Source organism: Schistocerca americana, chromosome 7 (genome assembly GCF_021461395.2).
Source record: "Schistocerca americana isolate TAMUIC-IGC-003095 chromosome 7, iqSchAmer2.1, whole genome shotgun sequence".
In the NCBI taxonomy this organism is placed as follows: Eukaryota; Metazoa; Arthropoda; class Insecta; order Orthoptera; family Acrididae; genus Schistocerca; species Schistocerca americana.
In genome coordinates, this window is record NC_060125.1 from 245,574,236 (window position 1) to 245,588,750 (window position 14,515).

Consider the following 14,515-nt stretch of genomic DNA (forward strand, 5'->3'; position numbering starts at 1 on the left):
GTCTCTCTCTCTCAAATGATTACTTCATTTTTGTCGCTTTCCCTCCTCCACTTGGATATTGTTTATTTATTTATTCATTAATGAAATTAATCAATTAAATTGGTGGAAATTTGTGGATGTTAAAAACAGCCTACTGCTATGAAGCCACAGTGCCAAGGGGGTAGTTGACGCAATTGCGATATCACAAATGTCTAGAAATAGTTTATTTGGACTACCCTATCAGATTAATTGTTTGAAAACTTACAGGAGCGGAACAGATCACTTAAAACACTCACCACCACCTTAAGATGATTCTTCTTGTTTTTCTTCCTAGGCAAATTCCATTTCGAAAGTAGAAGGGATCTATATGCGCATATATGGTATGGAAGACCAGTTTTAATATGACAATTGTTAATGGAGGGAGGGAACAACGCACAGAATTGCGTTACTTAAATGGCCATGACAAACATTTGGAAATTATGTGGTAGTATTTTGCAAATAAATGTATTTTGTATGCTTTGAGATCCATATTTATTGCATGCAAAACCAGTTGGGGTTATTACACAATCTTTCAATGAACTTTGTTGATCTTAGAATGATTGATTGACCAAAATCAGGAACAGCACATCTCCATCTCAATATACACATTATCCTAAGCAAAAGAATACCAAATGTCTCCCCTCACTCCACTGCACTGCATACCACTTCCTGCAGACCATATGTGTTCACAGCACTTTGTTGTTTTAGAAATAGGTCATATGATGCCTCTCTGACTCTTAATCCTAACCTAGCACCTAGCAACACCAATCGCAATGGGTATTGATCAACTAACACTGCTGCTCTCGGATATAGGAATGCCAAGATAGAATGTCTCATACTTAATCACCAACTGCCTCTATATATATATATATATATATATATATATATATATGCAGCATAGCTTCACACACTCTATTTGAATGACCCCCAACCTCGTACTTCACAGAACCATTATAACTTTGACGTCCTTATCAGCTGCTATCCCGACATTCTCACACATAGACCCATTTGTGATTAAATGATACCATACTGGTAAACAGTAACATCGATTCAGCACCTTGACAGTACATAGTCGCTGTCTACTAATCCCATCAGCCCACACCTGATTATGTTATGTGACTGGTCTGCGAAGCAAAAGCATCCTGTAGATGTTGCTAGGATTGTATAGGTTTGCTTGCTCCACTCGAATTTGTGACAGAAGAAAAAAAACTTTAGGAAGGACGACTCATTTCTCCCAGAAACATAGAGAACTGGGGTATGTATGGAAATATATAGGCAACTTTTTACTTGATCAAAATGTGAGATTCGGTTAGGTGAATAACCGATAATACTCGTGCGATGTACCCTCCACTGTACAGCCTCTTGCAGTTTATTTGCTTTAGATGTGCCATGCTCATAGCTGACGCAAGTAAGCGGGAAGGCCTCTGGTGGGTGGCAGGTGACCTGAATGAAAGTAAGTCTATTGCACATTATTAGGACTAGAAATCCCATACACTGTCATGGAAGCGTTAACTGCCGTAAAATGCCAGGTGTTGAGCATCTGGAGCGAGCTGAAGTGCGTACGTCGGGTTAACATTCGTTTGCTGCAATCTTAAGGAAAGCAACTCAAGCACTAAGAACTGACTAGTCAGTGAACTAAAGCCCAAAAATATGTCAGGCTCTCATTCATCTGTATGGATTTTGAAGGGTGTGTGCGATCCACCCACTATCACGTGACGGTGTAGGAGGCGACGGGCCGCAAATCGCATTGGTATGCACCTACAGACTGTTCCACTACAGTTCAGATCGAGGCATAAAAGGTACTAAGATGACTGCTGTTGCTGGAGGAAGCATTGACGCTGATTTGGTCTGGCTTGTACATGTTGCTTGATTGGCTCTCTATGTACAATAGTTGGTTGAGCGTGTAAGCACTAGGTTTGCTACAAAATAAATAGTTAGCACTACCCTCGGGCGGGTAGGCGCATGGGGGTAAAAGATGAGCAATGCGGTGATTAAGTACCGAATCTCCCCCTACTCTGGCAACAGCTGTGAATTATGAGTGGAGCTGTGAGTCTGTCACTTCGATCTAAATGTTTCAATGATAAGTGTATCGGAAGTTGTGTAATACTGTTACATTCGTATTACAGGAGCATGTTCTATTTAAACAAAAGCAATGTATTTCTCACGAAACACTATGCTGTCAACGAAGACTCTGACACCATTACACTGCCATATTTCTAGTATAGTAATGACAGGAAAGCGATAAAGTAGGTTAGAACACCTACAGGGTGATATTTCTAGACGATCATTCAGCACTGCAGGTGCTATGCTTCTGAATTCCTGTGTGCAGTCCACGCATAATCTGCATGGTTGTGAATTTTATCCTTTAGGTTAGTGTGCTTTTTTCTCGTTGTGATTGCTCTCTACCCAGTCAGTGACGGGTGGAGGGCTCTATAGCCTTCTTGGAACAGTGCTGTCGGAACGTGATGGGATTTTGAGAGGCTTAGCTGGTGTGTGTGACTAGGCGGGGGCCATCGCGTACTCGTCGAAATCAGGTGGAATCAGACGCTGTACATCGAAGATTGGAAGATTCATGAGAATATGCCAGGTAAGCCATAGTATGACGAAAGGGGGTTCAGATTGTGCTACTTCTTCTAAATGTTATGGCTATACATATTACACATACGTCTCGCAAATTAGTTTCAGTGGGAAAATTAGGGGCTAATAAAGAGGTTTTCTCGATAAGTAAGTGACAACATTGTTCGATGAGTTTTGTGTGCCTATAAATGCATGGTCTGAAGTGTTAATAGATAGACCGAATTTACACTTCCATCTGTATGCATACATCGTGAGGCACTCTACGGTGCGTGTCAGAGTGTGCCCTGTATCACTGCTAGTAACTTTCTCTTCTGTTCCACTTGTAAATAGACCGAGGGGGGAAAAGGCAACCTATACGCCTCCAGACGAACGTTAATTTCTCGGTCCTTACGCGAAATAATATGTTGGTGGCAGTAGAATTCTTCCACAGTCAGCATCATATGTCCGTTAACAGTAATGTTCCTCGAAACGTACACGGCCTTCCCTCCAAATGATTCCCATTTGAGTTACCTGGTGAGTGTAAATTCCTCAATACGCAAAAGGGTTCTCACGATCAGTTTCATTAATTATTCAAGCAGTTTGAGGGCAACTGCCTTGCCGCAGTGGTTACACCGGTTCCCGTGAGATCACCACTGTTAAGCGCTGTCGGGCGTGGTAGGCACTTGGATGGGTGACCATCCAGGCCGCCATGCGCTGTTGCCATATTTCGGGATGCACTCAGCCTCGTGATGCCAATTGTGGAGCTACTCGACCGAACAGTAGCGGCTTCGGTCAAGAATACCATCATAACGACCTGGAGAGCAGTGTGCTGACCACACGCCCCTCCTATCCGCAAAAAAAAAAAAATGGTTCAAATGGCTCTGAGCACTATGCGGCTCAACTGCTGAGATCATTAGTCCCCAAGAACTTAGAACTAGTTAAACCTAACTAACCTAAGGACTTCACAAACATCCATGCCCGAGGCAGGATTCGAATCTGCGACCGTAGCGGTCTTGCGGTTCCAGACTGCAGCGCCTTTAACCGCACGGCCACTTCGGCCGGCTCCTATCCGCATCCTCCACATGAGGATGACACGGTGGTCGGATGGTCCCGATGGGCCACTTGCGGCCTGGAGACGGAGTGAGTAGTATTCAATCAGTTTGATATCAAAAACGTGCCTAGTGGAAGTGAGGTCGAGAGTACTACAAATCCGATGCACGAGTTGAAGTGGTAATCAGGTGATTTTATTATTTGTTGTGCCGAGAACTTTCAACAAAATTTCATTCTCCGACATACCCAAGGAGAGAGGGTCATCGTAATAAAATCAGCTATATTACTGCATTTATAAAGAGATACGTAGTTTTAACCTGATATTTAAAGGTCCTGATATTTACAACTGCTGCCATTTGGCTACGTATGTGACGAGGCGATTGAAAACCTTATCAGAATTTGAAAGTGATGAGACATACTGTGACAGAGATACAGCACTCTCTTAACACACCGTCATGATCCAAAAATGACTTTAGTATTCTAGTCCTGTGATGCAGGACGTAAGAGACACTAACCTGTTAAGAATTGATTCTTTACCAGATGAGAAAATTCTTAGATGAAGTATAGCTTATGCCATACTCCCGTACAGGATATTTACACCGAGAACATCGATACTTTAGAGATGTGAAAACGCGTTTAGGCTCCGATTTCTTCGGTTTTTGAAAATAGTTCGTGTACAAGGGGCGAATCTTCATACTGTGCGAGAAATTCGATGTTTCTGGACAACATCTCCATCTCGAACTGGGTGAAGTCGATTTTTTACATTGGGGAGAATTGATATCAGGAGTCGTCCATGCCACGGCTTCGTGTCTCACTTTGTGCCGCGGCAATCGGCAGGAGTGGTCGTGAGGCTTCGGCTGGCCAGAAGCCATGACTTAGCCTCACATTACCGGCAGGTACAAAGATAGGCTCTGGCTAATTAGCTTTTTCCCCACAAGTGCAAGCGATGGCAAGTGCTAGTGGCGGCGTCTGTGGCGTCCCCTGGAGGGCTGAAAAGCGAACTAGCCAGCATGCTGGTTGAGCGCCGACAGATCTGAACGCGTGTGTTGTGTATGTTCTTCAATTCTTACGTGAAAATTTGAGAAGATTCAATGTGGTGAGTAGTATCTCCTGCCCCCCATCCTCCACCCCCCCCCCCCACACACACACCCTGTCAACTGAACGATTGATTCCCTCCCCCCGCGGGCCGCTCTCTCCACGACGCTACGACAGATTCCGACGTCCACGTCTTCGCGACCGCCGGCGCGAGGGCGCGGACGGCCGAGAGAGCGGCCCGCGGGGGGAGGGGATTTAAATCGGCCGCCCGCCCTCAGGAGCTCAGTTCGTCAGCGCACCTGACGATGGCGACATGTCTGATCGCTGAACGATTGATGGTTGCTCCAGTTACGGTGACAGTCTCTCCAGCCTCTTAGCATCTGGTATGGGCAGCGCGTCGACAGCTGAAGACGGGAGCGCACCTGCCAGCATGGCCGACAGGCCGCAGCTCATGGCACACCTGCAGTTAGCGGACAGCGCGCGCTTCGCAGTCGCGAGTGCTCGTGATCACTAGGATTTTTTTTTTTTCGCCAGATATATCTAGTGGTAACGTTGTGGCGAAGGAGTGTGCTCGTGTTCTCAAATGTTGGTGCATACAAGACCTCAGATATATTTAGCGTCAAAATATATTTGTAGAGGAAATTTAAGTACTTACATTGCAAAATGTGTCTGTATTATTCTCAAATGTGAGGGCTCGATATATGTTTTATTATCAAGGAGAATCATCGAAAGGTGGTGCTGAACGTTTTAAGCGATCTATTTGACGATTTAAATTGTGAAACAATTAATTTTATAGTTAGTGCAAATGGATTACTTAAAACCGTTTTTGATATCACAATTGTGCCGGATCTTCACTTTTTCCTGGATCATCGTAAGAGTGATTTTTTTCCCACTCAAATAAAGAGTCCCCAGTCAAGCATTTCCCACCAATTTAATTAATTTATTTAATTTTGTTTAAATAAATAAACTACATATTTTGTTCGAATTTACTGGCCATTTCGTGGCATGAGATCCATTCTGTCAGCTCAACAAAGACTAAGCTTCCCCTGCCAAGTCACAAGTCATGGCGGAAAGGTGAAAAACATGAGCAAACGACTTGAAAGACAGAGAGAGAGAGAGAGAGAGAGAGAGAGAGAGAGAGAGAGAGAGACGAAGAGAGAGAGAGATGGAGAGAGAGAGAGAGAGATTGACAGGAATCAAGTCTGGAATTTCTCAGCTAAAGGAATGCCATGACATGAAGCTGTTTTGGCGGTCACGAGAACAAATGCAGATCCACCACGTGGGTAGGCACGTGCATCCACACAGACTACTATCAGAGTGCATGGTGGCCTGTGTGGCCCTCGACAGCGCTTTCTCTGGGCGCTGTCCGATCTCTAGAGTGGTTGCGGCGGCGGGCTGCGTGGCACCAGACAGCGATTTCTCAGCAACCTCGCCGTCGGTGCGGCTCTGCGGTGTTGAGGACAGGCAGCGAGTGGAGGAGGATGCTTGTGCTGTTATACGTTACGTATTTATAAAGAGTTGCACCTTGCTCTCTCTGTGTACCATCAGCGACAGGCGAAAACAGGGCTGGAAAACCCATTTCGCTACCTGCGGCAAGAGGAGAGGCGGAGGAAGGGAGGTAAGACTGGATGTAATCCGGTTAGTCTTTATCCGCTCATCGAGGTGAACACATGTACAGCTCCTGCCACTCTCTCCTGAAGGATCCTTTTTTTGTTGTATTTCCTACAATGATTTTTGACAATACCCAGTGCATGCGTTGACTGTGAGCTGTGGTATTTTCTTTCTTGCCAATTTCAATGTGTAATTAAAGTGGTGAAGTATCTTCCATCAGTTGCTGCAGCGTGGAATGCCATCCTACACTTACCATATATCTGTGTACACGTTCCATGCCAGCTATTTCACTTCTAGACCGGTAGGAGGCAACTCTTCCTACACACCAGTGACAGTGTGCTCTCCTATCGCTTGTTGGCATGTTATGTATCTGGGTACAAGTACCTCAGGAGCTATACTCTTTCAGATCAGTAGGAGACAATTCTCTCAGGAGAGGCTGCATGGCAGTTTCCTGGCAGTTTCGAGTGATGTTGTGGACTAGAGCACACAGCAAGGTGAACATGCACACATATGCAATCATGCAATCAGATAATGGAGAAAGACACTTTTCAAGCGTCCTCAGTCGAGTCCCATACACAAAGGTAAGCACTTCTGGTTCATTTAGCCTTGGATAGTGGAATAGGAAAAAGTTGTCTCCTGCATTGTGGTCTGAGCAGCAATTTCTAATACTGTGTACAGCTCCAGCACAAGCAGTGGTGTCTATGACTTCTCAAATGCATCCTCAGTCCATGCTGCTATGTCACCATAATTTGCTGAAAAGCATTCCCCCTACCCTCACCATCTCCTTCCATTTCTCGCATAGTAGGCTATGCACGCAGTCCACAGCTTTATCTTTACAGGTACTACACACGCTAAACTCTTCGCTGTCCAACACCACCATCTCCTAAATAGAACGCAAACTTCGCCAAATATAAAGGCAGTATCTGCCCCTTCAGCCCTTCTCCTGCCATTTCACAAAAGGGTGGGGGTGGCGATAAGGGGAGACGGGTAGGGGAGGCTGTAAGATAATTTCGAGCAGTCTCCTGTGGAGGTATTGTGGACTAGAACTGTCAGTCTTCAGTATTTGAGACGAAAACGTACACAGCGATCGGAAAGAGCTAGGCAGTGAGCGGGTGGAAACTGGGGGTGGGCAGCGTCAGAGTGCGGAAGAGTTGTAGGTCAGTCCAACACCCTCAAAAATAAATAAAGTAAATTAGTAAAGACACTACCTTACACGCTTCCTCTTCATCAGCACTGTGAATTTCCATGTGGGAGAGAGGGAGGAGAAGTGGAGGAACGAGAAGGAGTGGGCAAGGTGAAGTTATTCAACTCAGCCACACCTACCCTCCAGAGAGAAGAGGTGTGGGGGCTCCCAGAGACAGCTACACAGCTACCATCCTGATTAATTTGGCAACAATGCTGACTGGCATCAAACGAACATTGACCCTTTAATTCAAGAACACTTGTTTCTGATCTGTTACTACGATGTACTCTGACAATATGTACACATGCAAAAGCATGCGCTTTTTTTTCCGTGGCTCATATCTCAGATTCTATTACTGATAAGTAGGGTCAAGTACTTTGTATAGGCCTTGGGCTAGAGACCGTTTGCATACCGAACGGAAGGCTCGTCTCACTGAAGCTGTCCTACCGTACAGGTACATATTCGTTCAGAGTATGCAAATGGAGCAAATCGGTTGGCTCTTTTTGCGTTAGATGTCTAGGGTGGGTTATAATGGGCTTATGTAGACACCATTTCATTCATGGACGGTTAGTGCGGAAACCGAGAGAAGAGTTTTCCACCATGCTTTCCGTCAGCAGTTGATAAATAAATAACTCTGAGTCTACAAATATTGAAAATTTTAACATTACATTATGTAGTCACTCATTCAGAAGTGCCATCTTCTCGTTTTCAAAAATCTTTATCCGTTATCGAGAAATACCCAAACCGAATCGCTAATTCCCAGACGGCTATGAACAAAAAATGGCTAAAATTTTTATGGTGTCATCTTAAGATCCCGATCTCGAACAACTATGAAAGCTTCTTTCATATTTTTATTATTTTCGGAGACCCAGAGGTTCAAAGTTACCCTACCTGTGCACATGAAACACGCACGCAAAATTCGATATGTAGTGTAACATACTTTATAAAGTGATGTGGCACGTAGAAATATGCTGTAAATTAGAATGCCAGGAAGTTTCATGCTGTAAATTGTCTTCATTATGATCAGAATGGTTTTGGGGAACTCATGGTGTACTGAAGCACATAAAAAAATTTGGTGCTAGTAAAATCAGTTCTGAAGTGTTAAATTAGTTTTGCAGTTTCACTTAAGTAAATATCAAAATTTTGTTGACCTATGAAGTTCTTTTCATTAATGTGAGATTCCTTGCAGTTGCAAGAATAAGGATGGAATCACTGGAAAAATGTTCTCATCAGAGCAGATAAAAGGCGAATATACTCATGTTTAAATGACTCTGACTAAATAACAGGGTACCAGCTGCCTCATTCCACTTAGCACCTTTAAAAGTGTTCCCAAATATTATGACATGTGAATGTATTCGCGTTTTTTGTGCGCTGAGAAAGGAGGAGACGGTGTCAGTGAGAAAGAGACGGAACAGTAATAAATACTGGAAGATAGTAAAGAGTAGTTGTGGTAAAGAAAGAGTGAAGGAGACAATCGCAATGGGAGATAGAGGGCAGGGTGGCCGTGGAAAGTAGTTGACAGCGACAACAATGCTAGAAAAAGAATGAAGGGAACATTGCCAGTGGATGATTATAAAAAGAAGGATAAAATGGAAGTTGGTGAAAGACAGTGAGCATGAGAGACAGAATCTTTGAAAACGATAACGAGGAACAGAGTGATACTGACAGTGAGAAGAGATAGCACAAGTGAGAAGGACTGAATAGGATAGTAATAGTAAGAGAGAAACAGTGACAGTGAAAGCAGACAGTAGTAAGATAACGGAGCGAAAGAAACTGTAGCTGTGAGATGGGAGATAGTGAAATAGAGACAGTAAGAAAGTGAGAAGAGATAGTAGTAGTAGAACTGAACGATGGGAGCTGTGGCTGTGAGGTACGAGGTGGTGTAAGAGAGACAGAAAGAGATAACGAGAATAAGTTGGCCTGCATAAGTGACTGAGAATGAGCAAGTGGGAGTAGATGGTTATGAGCCTCTTACAGGGATGGACTGGTGGGTGTGAGAGAGCTTGCAGTTAGGGGAGCTTGTTGAATAAGACGTGAATTGCCTTTTAAAAGGAGCGAGAAGATGTGCGCTTGCCAAACTTTTTGGGACAATTTTTAAAGGTGCTGAGGAAAGTACAATGAAGCAGCTGGCATCATACTCTGCACTCAAAGTCTTTTAACGTCGAGCATATTCAATTTTTGGTGCTCCAAAAGTAGCACTTTTCACCTGGTATTTATTTCCTCATATTCTGTACGACATGTGAGGTACTTCCAATGAGTACGGAAAAAAATTAATTTAGTTTCAGTTACGCTAATATTTATACAAACTTGAAGGATGCCGATTCACCTAAATGCCTTGGAGCTACTACTACGAAAAACCTAAATTAGTAACAACACGTGGAATATATTTTGAGAGAGGCGATACAAATATGGCGTTTTATTGCTCAGAACACATAGAAGGTGCAACACATCTACTATGCAGATCACCTACACTATCCTTTCCGTACTCTACCGAAATAGTGCTGCTCGGGTTCAGATCGTTACCAGAGAAGACTTACGGTGGACATCGAAAAATTTCAGAGAAGAGAAGTTCTTTTTTGTTACTGCTAAATGACTAAGATATTTTTCGTTGCGGCTGCATCTTTTCACGGTGTTACAATAAGCAAATTTCTCCAGCGAACGAGTTAAAAATTTGCTCGCTCCCACCTACGTGGGTTGCTTCGCTGTCCTGGCCACATTTTCTGTCGTGCCGGTCGCTTAAGTTAACGAGCTCTTGCGAAAAGCTATTCCAGGGCCTGAACGCGTGTTCGTAATTGACATTTATTCTCATCCCGCATCCGGGGTAGGAGCTTGCTGCTGCTAACTGGATTGCTAATGCCGCTGTAGGAACGCGGAACTGGGCCTCTTGGATGTCCTTTTATACGAGAAACATTAACAACTCTTGTATATTCCACAAGTATTTTTTACTCACCTTTTTTTGTGAGTGATGGCCAAATACTATCAGATTCTTGTCCACTCGCTGAGGTCAGTGGGCGATACGTGCGGATGCTAAACTGGTAGGAAGGCATCAGCCAGTAACCTGAGACCGATGTAGTGGCGTTCATATGTAAGTGGTGGGCGTATAATTTTAGTGTTGTAATGGGGAGGTGGCTTGTGGACAGAATTTTGTAGATATCTGGACAGTTGCAACGAGGGATTTAAACGTTTGGATCAGTACTTACACCACTGAATGGTGTCATAGAATTTCTTACCTTACACTGACATCAGATTGAATGAAATCTCCCCGAATACATTCACAGAATCTTCAAAAATTTTAATATCTGTTTGATAACAAAAATCATTTTACGCTTATCCTCGTATTCTCCATATGCAGAAACGAACGAGTATAGGAATTGTGAGTAAATAGAGTTCTCGTGCCACGTTAAAAATTTAGATCGGTTGACAGTCCAGCTTTTGTGCTCCTTGCTACTTTTAGCGCCCTAGTTACATTAAGAAATTTTAGAGACAATTAGCAGTTGCAGTTGTACCAAAAATTTTTGACTTTTGTTATTACTTTTTAGAATACCTTTGTACTCAGTTCATCGGCATAGTGCCTCCAATACCTTTATTCAGCGAAGTACTCATCTACGTGGCAATCCCATTATCTTATGGTGTTACGGCGAGGAGTAGTAGGCGATATAAACTAGAAAAAGAAAATATTAAAATTCTCTCCCATTGCCACACGCAAATTCAACTCATGAGGAAGAGCTGGAAGTAAGCCAGTGTGTCGCAAGTGTGTCAAATCGACAGCACTGTGTGCCTAGTAAGGATACGCATTCAACAGAAAGTAGACTGCGACAGAAAACCAGAGGAAGCAAGACAAGCATATTCGTTAGCTCATGAGACATGTTGCAAGAGATTCCATCTCTTTGATAAGAGCACATAGCGAGGGACCGACACAGTAGTTAACAACCTGTTAAATGAATATAGCAAAATAAGGAGGATACATTTGGTCATCACGAACTGAGCCTTCCGTTATAGCCGCACTCCAGCTCCCTTTAAATAGTCCAGCTCTGACATCTTTTGCTGAGCGTGCAACTGCTGAGATGACTCGATGGATATCAGCTAGAATCCAAAACTCTGTTGAATCAGCAACAGCAAAGGCTGGTGCGGAAGAACGATGGCTTGTAAACATTGTGAATAAATAACTGATCTCTAATAATGTCATACTAACGTCTTTGACGCTTGACAGGTTCTCAACAGCTATCCTGACTTCATCCAGAGTTGTCTTCGCTCGGACCTCTGTAATTGGTAAAAATATTCTGAAGAAACAAAGTTTAGAATGCTCTCGGCTATAGTGTTTAAAAATTTACAACCGTTCACTCTGTCTAGAGTCATGACATTTGTTACAGTAACCCTAGATACTATCAAGAGTTTGTGATTATTGCAATGAATACACGAACTAGACGGTCTGGCTCAACGTGCTTCCGTTGGAGGAATGCCACGTCCTACGTGGCGGTTGATAAATACACCGACCATACCTACCGTATATGTGCCGAAGATTCAGGACAGTTCCATAAACATTCCACAACATGATAGGTTGATTTAAATTTGCAGTGCTCGACAAATAGGTCACACGAAGAAGCAAAACAGTGTATATAGACTGCACCTTATTCGGAACTCTTGCGGAGCAAACGTTAAAAAAACTGAAAAAACAAATGTTTCTAAGTAACATTGTTGTGGCTGCACGTGTTGAGGCATGGTCTTCTGACGATGACAATTCATTCCTTCTGGTACTTCTTGCTGTGACGACTCTGGGAAGCCGAGAAGATGTTATTCATAGTTGTTTCATCATTTAGGGTAACTTATTGACTAGACACCTTGAAACGCCCGAATATGTTCTAGTTTGCCTTAACAGTCTCGATAGGAATCCCAATAACGTGATAAACTTTATAAAACTTAATGCACATTCAAGTAATTATTGGTTCCTAAAATGGGTGGTAGAAAACTCACTACCCACACAAGAATTTCTGCTCTTGTTTCTGAGTACTGAATGCAGTCAGTTAAGATTTGGTGCACTGGAACTGACATGACCCATCACTACTGGCAGGATCTTCTTCTTCGTGAAGCAGATCACCATGTGGCATACGAAAGTAATTATCTTAGCACCTCGTAATTCCAATTAATCACTCGATTTTGTCCGCATTGATCTTCACAAAGCCATTCGCGGTCTTGAATAGCATTTCTTACTGCGTAGGAGCTACCCTGGTAGGCAAACTAATTAAAACGTTATCTGTCACCAGAATAAAGCTTTGCACAATGGAATTCCTAGAGCCACATGTCCTTCATAGATAATCTTGACTAATGGCCATGGTTAAGCTATGGTCGAAGAGTGACAGGTGTTACTGACCGGGAAAATGATAGTAAAAGGAATTCAATTACTTTCATTTATCTCACAAGAATCTACACACATGGTGAAAATCTAAACATAACGAATGTTTTCGTTCAAAATTAGTAATGTACAAATTAAGTGTTACACTGTCTCAGTTATATATAACGCACACTGGTTGGCCCCCAAGGTTCTGGGAATAATAGTATAAGACAGGTGTTACTTCCAGAGACCAAGAGTTCTAAAACGGTTCAAATGGCTCTGAACACTATGGGACTTAACATCTGTGGTCACCAGTCCCCTAGAACTTAGAACTACTTAAACCTAACTAACCTAATGACATCACACACATCCATGCCCGAGGCAGGATTCGAACCTGCGACCGTAGCAGTCGCGCGGTTCCGGACTGCGCGCCTAGAACCGCTAGACCACCGCGGCCGGCAGACCAAGAGTGAATGGATTTTAAACGATGTGGCAGAAATTACTGAGGCACGGAGAACCTTAACGGCCCAAAGAACAGAAACCAAGTTCTGAGTAAAAGAGATGTTTTTGAAAGTAAAAGTTATATTAAAACTGCCAGTCTCATAGGTGTGACTTGTGTTTTAGCCAAGTATCAACATCCTATGCGTCCTACAAAAGCTCAAAGAACGTGCCCATCTTATACTACCGAAATGTTGTTAATATTTGGTATTATTTTTAGTTACGTAAACTCTCAATATTTTTATATATGGGCTAGTGGTAGCCATGATTCTTTGACTGTCATATAGTTTATAATTAATGTGAAACTAAAATCATAAAACATAAAGAACAGATACTAAATGCATTACTCACACAATTATTACGACCTATCCCAACACTTCATGGTCCCCGTTGTCATCATTTTCACGAAGCAGATTCTCTGGCTTGACGTTCAGATAAAACTGTCTGTTCACTTCAGGCATGAAATCTAGTAGTTTTGTTAAGTCTATGTATTTCAAGTTAGATCTAGTCGCTTTGTTAAATCACGGAGCTCCAGCTTGGATTGCGTGACGGCTGCGGAAGGAAATTGGCCGTGCTCTTTGAAAGGAACCATCCCGGCATTTTCCTGGAGGGATTTAGGGAAATCACGGTAACTTAAATCGGGATGGACAGACGCAGGTTTGAACCGTCGTCCTCCCAAATGCGACTCCAGCGTACTAACCACTGCGCCACATCGCTCGGTTTACAAGACTGATATATACCTTTAGTTAAGTTTTTGGTCACTAGATTTTGGAAGGCATGTACAAACTGTGTGGAAACGACAAACTGTGGTCTCACTTGATGAGAACTGTAGAAAATGATGACCTCTCATAATTCCAGTGAAGAATATATTAACTTAAGCAACAATTCACAGCAACCTATAGAAAACTACACCTTTGTAATATATCTTAAATGTACATTGTTACCACAAACATCAACTTTTGGCTTCATGGAGAGGTCGGTAACATTCTTAATGATACCGAAACTCGCAGCGTCCATTTTACGCACTGGAATGCTGTAACCATGTGAGGTTGTGGTGAGCCTTTCCTTTAACAGGTTCCAGATTTTGTAAAATGGGCGTCAGCGTAGCCTGTGAGCGTTCCTACAGCATTAAAAATGTGTGCTTCTGGCCCTTATGGAAATGAATATCAGAGAAACCTGTGACTCAGATTTTCGCAAATGGTCGTGTATAAAGTGTATGGGCTATAGCACTCATA